General features: G+C 46.7%; 1 pseudogene; it reads left to right on the forward strand.

Moving 5' to 3' along the window:
• Positions 1-2,297: 2,297 nt before the first annotated feature.
• LOC148010654 (uncharacterized) lies at positions 2,298-7,844 on the forward strand (annotated as a pseudogene).
• The last annotated feature ends 3,718 nt before the right edge of the window (positions 7,845-11,562 follow it).

Raw genomic sequence — 11,562 nt, forward strand, 5'->3', positions numbered from 1 at the left:
CTCAAGGAAACTCCCAACCGCCCATCTTCGTTGTCAAAAGTGCTTGTTCTATCAAACCTCAACCACCTGTTGGTCTTACGCCCTCCTACGAATGAAAATCCTTCCTAGCGCTAGCCGTTGACCTCGCGGAGGACACCAGGGATGACATGGTGGAATACATTAAACGACTCGATGCCACCTTCGTGTTGCTAGCCCTCAGCTACGATCGCTTGGACTTAGGTCTATTGGAAGAACCCTTTGCAACGGAAGTGCACAATATGCCCTGCTCTTGGGAGACCTTTGAATTCGCATTTGCAAAAGCTTCTTGCTCTGCTGAGTTGCTCAATAGTGAGATCTCCAAAGAGCAAGCCATTAAACAACGTCTCATCACATCCTGCGATCATCGAACCACTTCTGCTATCATTCGAATTAAACCGTGAAGCTCAGCTAGAGTACAACCCCAACTTCTATGCTTGGCTCCTGCACAAATAGACCGACGCTCTTTATGCTGTACACCCTTGTCCTCTCAACCTCCAATCCTGGGACGGATTCTTCTCGTTCCAAAGGGGGAGAGGGTAAGGTGGAATTTAAAAAGTGAACCAAGTATGAAATGTCAATAAAATTTGAAATGCAATGGTAAAATGTAATGGTAAAAAGTCCGAAAAGAAAAGTTAAGGTTATGCTCAAAATATTTCAGATCAATAAAATCTACTACACTTTTCTTCTTTCAGCAAGTTACTTGTCAAAAAGCACTAATAGTGGAAATAGTTGAACTTGCAGGCATCGATCATGGCAAGCCAGGACAAGGCTGGCAAGCTCCCCTTCTCGGAGGAGGAGCAAGCGAAGTACGGCTTCACGGTGGAGACTAGAGCCTTTAACCAATTGAAGTTCCGTCACATCTTCAACCTTGAAGACGTGGCCATCGAAGAGCCGGTAGTGCGCCAGATTATAAACCAGTGCCATCTGTAGAAATACCTAGAAGCAGTGGGCCAGAGAGTGGACTACACCCAGTACGCCGACTTTTTGCGCACCTTTGACAGAAACAGAGGCACCATCACGATGCACGAGAATGAAGCCACCCGGCAAGTACAGATTGAGCTGACCCCGAATTTGGTGGAAAGGGCGTTGGGGCTGCCAAATAAAGTGGAAAGAAAGCTGAAGAGGGATGTCTACGCCATGTTGGGAATGGACAAGGTGAAGGCCCATACCAATGATGGCATTAGCTTGGCAGACATCCTAAGCCCAGATATCCAGCTGCAAGCAAAAATGGTGCACACTTTGTTCTCAAGTCAGAGGTACAACAGCATAATGAGCTGGATCAACATGCCTCTGCTCGACAACATTGCGGCACAATCAGTGGATGAGGTAAACCTGAATGGGTTTGTGAGGAGAACCATAGAGGCTTTGGCTAAGGCTCTAGCGATGGGAGGAAGAGCCGCTGGAGGAGAATCCCCATCGTCCTCCAAAGCCTCAACCATAGGGTTTGGAGGCGTCCTTACTGTCATAATCCAAGAACGAAAGCCCTGCATGGGAAGGAGTAGGAGGAGGCAAGATTAGCTGAGATGGAATCAGAGAAGGCAGAGGAGGAGAGGAAGAAGACTGAAGAGGAGTTGAGAAGAAAGGAAGAGGAAGAAATAGCACTGGCCACCTGTCGCTCCATTGAGGAGTAGCACAAAAGAGATGAGGAGGGCGCAAAGAGCCCACGCAGAACAGAATTATCTGGTTCCAGTACCAATGTGCCGAAAATCACACCCCCGCCCCCAGCAGAAGGAAAAGGCAAAGAACCAATGGCGCCAATTTCCCCTCTCTTTGTGCCTACCACACCAACCATTCCCATCATGACAATGCCCGCTCCCACTGCCACCCAAGGCTCCACTCCCAAGGTCGATCCCAGCAATGTCTTGGAGTGGGTGCAGTTTTTGGTTGACATGTAGATGGGCCAAGGAGGAGGAGAGGTCACGCCCTCTGCACCCATAACTAAGAGACCTATAGCTGCTGATGCAGAGTTGCAAAGGGACCCAAAGAGACAAAAAACAGAAACTTCCACCACCTCCGTCCCCACAACAGGCATGCCAGCATAAGAATATGATGAATACGTGAAGCAGTTGCTAGCTCAGCTAGAAAAGGCGAAAGAAGAGAAGAAAGCAACAGTTGTTGAGCTGGAAGCTGAGAAAGAGGCTAGAGCTGCCTTCCTGTTGGAAACAATGAGGCAGCTAGCTGCAGCTCAGAGAGAACTACATGAGCTAAAAGGGTAGCTCTAGGAAAAGGAGGATGCGAAGGCCGAGTATGAGACCAAGGCCAATGAAGATGCCGAGGTCATGGCATTTTTAAGACAGCAAAATGATGAACTTATAGGATTTTGCGAGGATCTGCTGCAGGTCCAAGGGGAGAAGATCCATAAGGCTGCAAAGGACCTGGAGGTGGTACGAGAAGAGAGGGCTCGTAGGTATGAGCAAGAGATAGAAAAGCTAAAACAGGAGCTGAGTGCGGAGCTAGGAAAACAGGTGCAGCTGAAGAAGGACATGCAAGACCAAGAGCAACGATTGACAGTGCTGGCTCGAAAGCAAGGCGAGAGTCTGGAGGATATGAGAAAGAGGGCCGAGGAGTGGGCCACTCACAATGAAAGGCGGGTAAAGACTCTCTCCCAACGCCTAGGACAGCTGGAGAAAGATAAACTGATGGCGGAAAGCGGGGCAGGTGCCATCTTCATGAGCTTCAATGCTCAACAACGTGCTTTCATGACCACCCTGCTAGACGTAACAGTCCGAGAAGACAATGAGACAATGGAAACAGCCTGCAAGAAACTAGGCATGGCACATAGAGCACTGAAAGTAGGACTATAGGTTCCGGCTCGAATGACAAGAGCCAGCCCAAGCCTAGAAGAACAACGTAATTCACTACTAGAGGCATGGCTATCTCCCTAGGAGATAGACTCATTGGGCTTCACAGCAGAGGCAGTGCAGCAAGAGCAATGGCAAGAGGGGAATGAGACCGACTTCAATTTCGAAATGGGACCTCATGAGGAGGAGTTGGTCCATCCACCCCCTTCGCCACCACCAAAAGACTAGCCACCCACTAACCCATCCGCAGAGAGAGCGACCGCCCAAGAAGAAAGGTAGAGGAAACTTATTGAAGAGGTCAAGGCTAGACAAAGAGCTCGGCTAGTGATAGTGGCCGCAGTGCCAATTCCGCCCACCCTAGAAGAGCACCCTACTCGCTTCCAAGCAGACATCACCGCCTGGGAGTAGCAGGAGCTGAATAGACAGCCCTATGACTTTGCCTTCAACTTCCCCACGAACTTAAGAGGAGTTTTATCCATTAAAGTGGTGGACGAAGTCATAGGTGTCGTTGGAAGGCTAAGAGATAGGTGGTTGCTGGAAAGAGAGCAGCATCCGACTGCATGGAGCAATGTAGATAGCAAATACTGCCAGAACAAGGTACTCAGATCGCTAAGATCTGTGCCAGGATTCGAAAGCCAGCCTTTGTGGAGGAGAAGGCTATGTTTGATGAATATGGACACTTGGATGACCTTTTGCAATGCATTCCCCTCCAAGTGTAATGATCCTACCCACATGCCGTACCCTCGGAGGATTGGAAATCGATTTTGACCCAAGTGCCCATGGAAGGTATGATTTCCCAATCATCTACAACCCTAATTGTACAAATTACAAGGATGCTCTTAGCTTCACCCCTAGCAATCTCTGTAATGCCGTTGTACACTTCCTAGACACATTCTCCTCTTGCCTTGACCCAGTATTTATCACCACTTGTAATTACCTCTGCCTACTTAGAATTCTCCTTAGGATAGATCCCACTCCGCAAGAGCGCAATTTACCCCCTCTCTTCTTTGATCCTAACATGATTGATAGCTGTGCCATGGCCCGTCTCATGATGCGGGCCACGCTCCTACCCTCGTTTTGCCTAGCCCTTTTAGAGGATATGAGCGACAACCAATTTTCGACTTGTAGTCATCCCTTCCTCTCCACCACCACACTCCAAACCCGCCTCGATCTACGTAGGTATCTGCAAAGCTGACCCTTCCTTACTAGATCGCGCAAACCCCAACCTCCTTCCCAACATGATCAGAGTGGGTAACAGTAGCCATATCCCCCCTGTAACTTCTTCCCTTGTTTAATAAAAAAAAAACCTGCACCTAGGGGTTGTCAAGTTAGGCGTATCCAGTGACTTCGGTCGACCAGCTCCACTCCTTACCCCTTAGTCCCTTTTGCTCTTCCACTTCGCCCTTAGGGCACATCAAGGGCAGGACATACCTAGGGAGGTAACACTTGCCTATGGTTAGACCTGTCACCCTAAGCCACCCGCACCGCACCTCCAACAACACCACGGGCACCATGCACTACACGGAGAGGCAGACACACCGCTTAGGGAGTGCACAACTTTTCTTGTAGGTTATGTTTGCGTTTCAAGGACTGGCTACTCAGCTAAAGAAGATCACCCATGGCATCCTTTAATGACCAAAACTTTTTCCATGTGCCGGGCATGACACAATTGCTGTTGTTTCAGGAGCTTTTCTGCATTGGAGTGGATGGACCAACATGCTTCATGTCGCCAACCATCTGTCTACTGATGGCTACCATGATTGAACCAAATCAAGCAAAAGGAGTACTCAGTAATAGGTCTGCCTTGGTATAGATCTTGGAACCTCATCTTCCAAAGATGCATGCATAACGCCTCAAGACCTACGGATTTCTTATTGATTCCACAAGCCTGAGATTTTCAATGCAAGGTTGAAGATCTTCAATGTAGCACTGAAGACCTTCAACTCAAAGACAAAGATCTTCAAATCAAAGACCCAGATTTTCAATGCGAAGACAAAGCATATCTTTGTCAAGGTAGAGTTCGGGGGGGGTTTCTCTAGGATAAATCCCTCCAATACCATCCTCCTAAGGGATTGCTTATTGATCAAGCGTTTCTGATGCTCAAAGAACGACCGGCTACATATTTTCCACCAGCCAATTGGATCCCCAATCAGCCATCGTAGAATGGAAGCCACAACTGTGTGAGAAATGCCGAGCATCTTCATGGAGCCTAAAGCACGCCGGCATCTCTCCTGGTCATTGCCATTAATCTCCATCACCTCTCATTCACACAATCACCTTTGAATCAGTGTCATCTACCTACCAAGCAACAAATCTAACTAGCCACTACTTCCCACTGCAATGCCATGGGACTGACACTTGGCTAGGAGGGGGATAATGTTTACCTTATTTACCGCAGCACAGAGGAGTGGGAAAATGGAAAAAAGAAAAAAAAAAGAGAAGAAAATAGCGAAAAAAGCGCAGGATAAAAGAAGGAAAAGGCACCCTGGAAATTTAAATGCTCAGGCATGACCCTCGAAAGTCTTAGTGTCACCCCGAGATAGCAAAAGAGTAAAAGGCGCACCATTAAATGTTGAAGCGCTCCTGAATCCTTGTAAAAGAGCGCCAGGCTCGCTCCTATGCAACGTGTATGCATTAGTTGGGAATAGGATGGATTAGAATGGTGGGAAATGGGAAAAAGGGCCTAGGCTACGGCCAGCCATGTAAAAAAGGGAAAAGGGGATGACCACCCAAAAAGGATTTAGGGCTTTGTATATAAAGTTGAAAAGTGAATGAGAAGCTCATTCTCTTGGTGTGTGGAAAAAAGAGTCTTCTTCTTCCTCTCTTCTTCTCTCCTTCTTGCTTGTGTGTGCTCTTGAGAGAGGGAGTGTGAGAGTGTGAGGGAGTGAGTGTGTGGGAGTGAGGGATCAAGAGGGTGAAGCTCTTCACCATCCCCCCTTCTCTTCGTCTCTTCTCTTCTTTTCTCTTCTCTTGCGCGCACAGCTATGGAGGATGGAGCTTGGAGATGGAGGAGGATTGATGATGCTTGAGCTAGCATCAAGAATCGTGAAGCTACCGGAGTTCAAGAGAGAGGAGGGTACTCGATCAAGCATCAAGGTAAGCTCACTACACCCGTAAGATTGACAACGCGTCAGCTAGGTGAGAGATAGCCATTAGAGCTCGCTTGGAATGCTTGAAACAATAAGCGGTCCGTGGGTCTTGGAGGTTGAGTGAAGGCTCCCACAAGGCTGTAGGATGTCGCCTGATGTTGTAGATTCTGGTGATGGTAGGTAGAGGCCAAACGTAGCCTGGGAGATGGCGCATGATAGTGAGCGATAGCTAGAAGAAGGTGCCAAGGCATTGCGAGGGGCCGGAGGGAGAGGTGGCATCGAAGAGTGTGAAACTTGCACATACGGAATAAGGCTGAATGGGGGCAGCTAGTCCATTTATAGATATGGAAGGGTGCCCCCAAAATTAGGGTTTCCACTGAACTCTCTTGAACTGCTCCTTATTTTAGGGTTTCCACTGAACTCTCTTGAACCGCTCCCTATTTTAGGGTTTTTACTCTAAAAGAGCATTTTTAAGTGTGTTTTGGGGCTGTTTAAGAGGCTAATCAGCAAGTAATGCATATTTTAGCTCAATACCCCTAGATCAAGGTAACTATAGAAACATCATGGTGGGCCACACATTGGCAATGATATATGGAGCAATGGAGACAGAGCTCAGTGTACGCATGCGCGACAATAGGATAGGCTGGTTTCCAACAGGGGCTCTCCACATTTGACCATATCTTCACCTTGAGGAGCATGATTGAGCAGGCAAAAATAAGAAAGAAGAGACTTTATTGCTACTTTGTGGATTTCCAGAAAGCCTTTGATATAGTCCCATGAGATAGACTATTACAAAGGCTCCAGACACTAGGGATCCCACTAGATATGATTTAGGGCATGTATGCACTATATGAGAGGGTGGTAGGTTGAGTGAGATGCCCAAGCAGACTTTCAAACATGGTCTCTAGCACCAATGGAGTGAAGCAAGGATGTCCCCTCTCCCCCACACTCTTTGGTCTCTACATCCACGAGGTAGAAGATCACATCACATGAGGAGGCGGTGATGGGGTGGAGATAGCATATATACTTATCTCCATTATGCTTTATGTTGACAATATTATTCTAGTCTTTGAATCACGGGAGGGTCTACAACAACATCTCCACATCTTCATGACTTTTGTACACAATGTGGATTGACAATTAATCTTAGGAAAACCAAGATCTTAATCTTCCACACATCATCCCTAGTGAGGAGGAGATCAATCTTCACTCTAGGAGCTAAACAAGTCGAGGTTGTGGACTCGTATGCCTATTTAGGGATCACTTTCACAACATTCGCTAGGAGATTCACCATGCCACAAGCATCCAAAAATTGACTCATACGAGGATACACAACATTGGCCATGATGGAGAGATAGTGCCACCAAGCATATTTCCAGGAGCCTCACACATAGAGATGCCTATTTGATACATTAGCCACACCAGCCATGATACATGGTGCACCTATTTGGACCCCTAGTCTAGCTACATACCTATAGACACAGATCAAGAGACCACGGATCATTATGCTCTCATAGATGATCTGTAACAAACCATCAATATCACATGAGATTATTAGAGCTGAGTTTGTTGCATCCCCCATGATGATGGAGGCCCTGTTTCAGACCATTAGCTTCATACACAGAGTATGTGACATGCATCCAAATAGACTACCTAAGAGGGCCTTTGAGGACTCTAGGAAACTAGCTCATGCAAGATAGGAGACTTCATGGTATGTACAAATCAAGCAGTGGCTTACAAGATATGGGATCAACACGGACCATTTCCGCCCCTTTCAGTAAATGATATTAACTCCTACTTCATACATCTCTCCCACACATAGAGAAACTTGGTCATGCGACATGATCTCTACCAATTGTACATACAGCATACATGGCTATCACACCGAGACAGCCCCTTCCCTCAAAGATGTCTTACGATAAAGACAACTTCATGAAGACTACCATGGATGGCTTCATTGAGAGACTTGGACACCTAGATATATACATGCCACATGAGAGGCGGGTAGCCATTGCCCAGCTAAGGGAATCCTCTCACTAGCTCAAGATCAAGGCTAAGAGAGCAGCCCACATCACTAGAGCTGAGCAAATTTGCAGATTATGCTGGGAGGAGATAAGGAGCGAGGAGCACCAAATCTGCAGATGCAGAGTCTACAACATAGCTAAGCTAGATACCCCACTCTATTTGAAGGAGACACCTTGCTCAAACTAGTTATGGAGTTTCCACACCAGCACCTTGGGCCAATTTCTAGTTGAGATCCAGAGGCTCTACACATTACTACTACATGCTGGCATTACATAAAGAGGGGGGGTGCCAGTCACAACTTACTAATTTCTTCCAACCACTAACCACACACATGGCTCCTACACAAAGAGAGTCCAAAGAGCATAAGACATCAGAGTAGCACACTACTCGGGATACAACAATACTAGACACAAATGATTTTGACTAGGTAAAACTAGATATACGAGTATCATTTAGCTACACGGCTAGACATGTACTATTTCGCAAGTGACCTCCAGAGCAGGTTCCCTCCCTTCGTGTTGCTATTGATGCCATCATGCCCCTGCTCTCCCCCCGCTCCTCTCGCCTTGTCACCCCGTGGTGTGCTACGCCTCCCCCTCTAGCCACGCAATCCCCCCTGCCGTCGGTCCCCTAGCACTACCCCTGCCTCCCTCGCCCTCCTGCGGTCCCCTATCCTGTAGGGCCATCCGTGCTGCTCCCGTCTTTTGGCTTCCATCCTGCGGCGTGTTGCGCCCCCCTCCCCCACCAGAAAAATGCAAGTTTGCCCCCTCCTTGCCAAAAACGTCTGGTCAGAGACCCTGGTGCATTCTGCGAGTGCCCCCCAGTCAAACACCTTGCACATCGTTCCTCTCTAAGGAACAACTCTTAGTTGTTCATGCCACAGAGCTGGAACTAAAAGAAACAACAATCTTTGGTCAAGTCGTAGGACACTCCCCATCCACGGCCTTCGAGATTGGCTTCACTCCATGCTATGCATTGGCACAACACAAATCGTGGAGGCAGTTCTCATGGGTCAAGAGATCTTCATGGTTCGACTCACCTTTGTAGACGCAGCCCGTGAGCTAGTGGATAGCTCACCTTTTGCCTCCATGAAGAGGATCATCTATATGGTTCCTTGGTATAGTGGCTTCATAGTGGACGAGTTTGTGCTCCACAACAGGTTTCTTAAACACGCGATCACCCTACTATTCCCTGGATTAGAGGTACAGTATCATCAGTTCAGTGGAGGACTTTCAACAGTCGGTTTTAGCTGCATCAGGCTCAACAAAGCATAGATTTGGAGCATTTCCAAATTCTCAAGGGAGGGGTAGGACTTTCACTCCTTGTTAGATACACGTAGATATCTAGTGGTCACTTAGTGTACTTTATATTCATCCCGAGGTATTGTATGCTGATAGCCTATCTACTTTCGGACCTACTATGATTAGGGTCTAAACACTACGTATGTTGTCATGTTGTATGCTTACCATGGTATTGAGTATCATACTTTTTGAGAAATTGTGATTTGGACTACAATTGTGGACATTAATATGGCAACAATAGTATACATGTTACTTTAGGCCATTTTGTGTTCCATGTCAGTGTATTTTGCTTGATATGTGAAGTGCAAGGCACTAGATACATGTTTATTTACCTTGAATAGAATGCTTTTATGCTTAAGATATGTTACCGAGGCGGATCTCTTGGGATGGCCATTACCATAAGTCGTGTGAAGCAGCATGGATTTCTCACGATGGCTATGGGCATTTTCTCAAAGCAACCATGGCTATGGGCATAATTCTTGTAAAGCAACCGCTATAGATGACTCAGGCATCTAGTTGAGCATAGTGTTTGTGAAAGCATCAAAGTCCGGCATGTACTTGAAGAACAAGTAAGAGATATTAGTCACCGTGATGTGATACTTGTCATATGAGATTTCTTTGCTCATGGACCATTGCTATATCTTTTGTAATGCACTTGAGGATATTTCTTCTATTTGTGTTGGGTTTCCACTCACGCCTACGCTCACACAGGAGTGTCGGTGATCAATAGGACATTGGGCACTTTTTACTATCGGTATGAGAGGTTTTTTCCCCCAGACTTATTGTCTTATTTCGTATGTGCTTATGTCACACACTTACGGGCACTTATTGTGTTCGAGTGTGAACACCCCCTACAACCCTAAGGTTTAAGGGTTGTGCTGTGTACTTTTAGATTACACTATTTCAATCTTGCATTGGGTGTCGTGCTTCACTCTCACACTGTCTACTACACTTTGAGCTGAGCTTCGATCCTCTCTCCATCTCACATTTGATATCAAAGCAGAGGTTCCGCTCAGTTCAGCTCCGCTCAGCCTCCAGGAGTTCACGCTTAGTCTAGCTCTATCTGGTGGAAAACTGTCAGTGCTACTTGTTCCCTGTAGCAGCCGCAATTGCCCTGCAGAAGGTCGTCCTGCACCTACCAAGTCCACCCTAGAGCAGCGCCAGGTCGTCGTGCACTCGCCAAACCACCTCTACCCTTAGCACCTATACTGCATCCCACCAACTGCACCAAACAGCCCACTGGCAATGACTCCCCTGAGCCTACCCCCAGCACCCTAACGTTGCCTCCAACACCGCCTATCAGCCTTCCGACCTCCCGCCTAGACTCTGCCACCATCCAACTTGCCATCATCCCCCCTACATGCTATGCAATGAGTTCTGCAACCAATTCTAGCACATGAGAAATTTGAGAAAAATGTCGCTTGTCTTCTCGTACTGTTTGACAATCCAGTTGAACCTCCAACTCCAACAAATCAGGGTAAAAAGTCATTTTTTAAATTCAATTTTTTATTTCAAAACTTATTTGCAGGAAAGCATTGTGCTTGGGCAGCACGTCTCTGCATCTGCTGGGACACGTTTCATGTAGAGATTTTGTGAGATTTTGGGGGGTTATGATCTTTTTGAAGACATTGGAACATGTAATGCAGTCTCACTCAGCGATAGAGTGTTTTGGACAATTTTGGAGCAAGAAATTTTGGGGATTTTGCTCATATAGTGTTGCTGAACATTGAATGCACCTTAGACTGTGTGCATTACGATAGTTTTGACAGAGTGTACCTCAGTGTACTAATTGCAGCAAGCTATTTGTTGTAATTTCTGGAAATTTTGGGATTTCCAGTTTGGTCCAGCTTGGACATTGCTCCTTTGCTTCTTTTAGCATTAATTATCATGGCAAATCGGGGAGGTGATGTGTTTACCTATGTATCCAAGGAGAACATATTGGATGGTAACAACTACTCACTTTGGTCCTTCATGATGAAGAATGTGCTTGTGGCAAAAAATCTTTGGGATTATGTCAGTGGAGAAGAAGTTAGGCCGTGAGTTGTAGCTCCAGCTACCCCTCCTCCAAGAGGACATGGACAATGGGCACCTCAGCTTGTTCAACCTGCTCCACTTCAACCTATTCTCCACACTAATAGCAGATTACTGATCAATTGGGTGGGAAACATGGAGTTGAAGGGCAGGGACAATAGGCTGGAGGCTAGTTTTGTGGGGCTATAGTATATGAGTTAGGGGCATAGTTGGATCAGGACTTCATAATAGGATAGATTGCTGATATTGGCAGATTTAAGTTCATATATAACCCTGACCTCTGACTGATGTTCAAGC

Source organism: Lygodium microphyllum, chromosome 29 (genome assembly GCF_053477565.2).
Source record: "Lygodium microphyllum isolate KBCC chromosome 29, Lygodium_microphyllum_v1.1.10, whole genome shotgun sequence".
Classification (NCBI taxonomy): domain Eukaryota; kingdom Viridiplantae; phylum Streptophyta; class Polypodiopsida; order Schizaeales; family Lygodiaceae; genus Lygodium; species Lygodium microphyllum.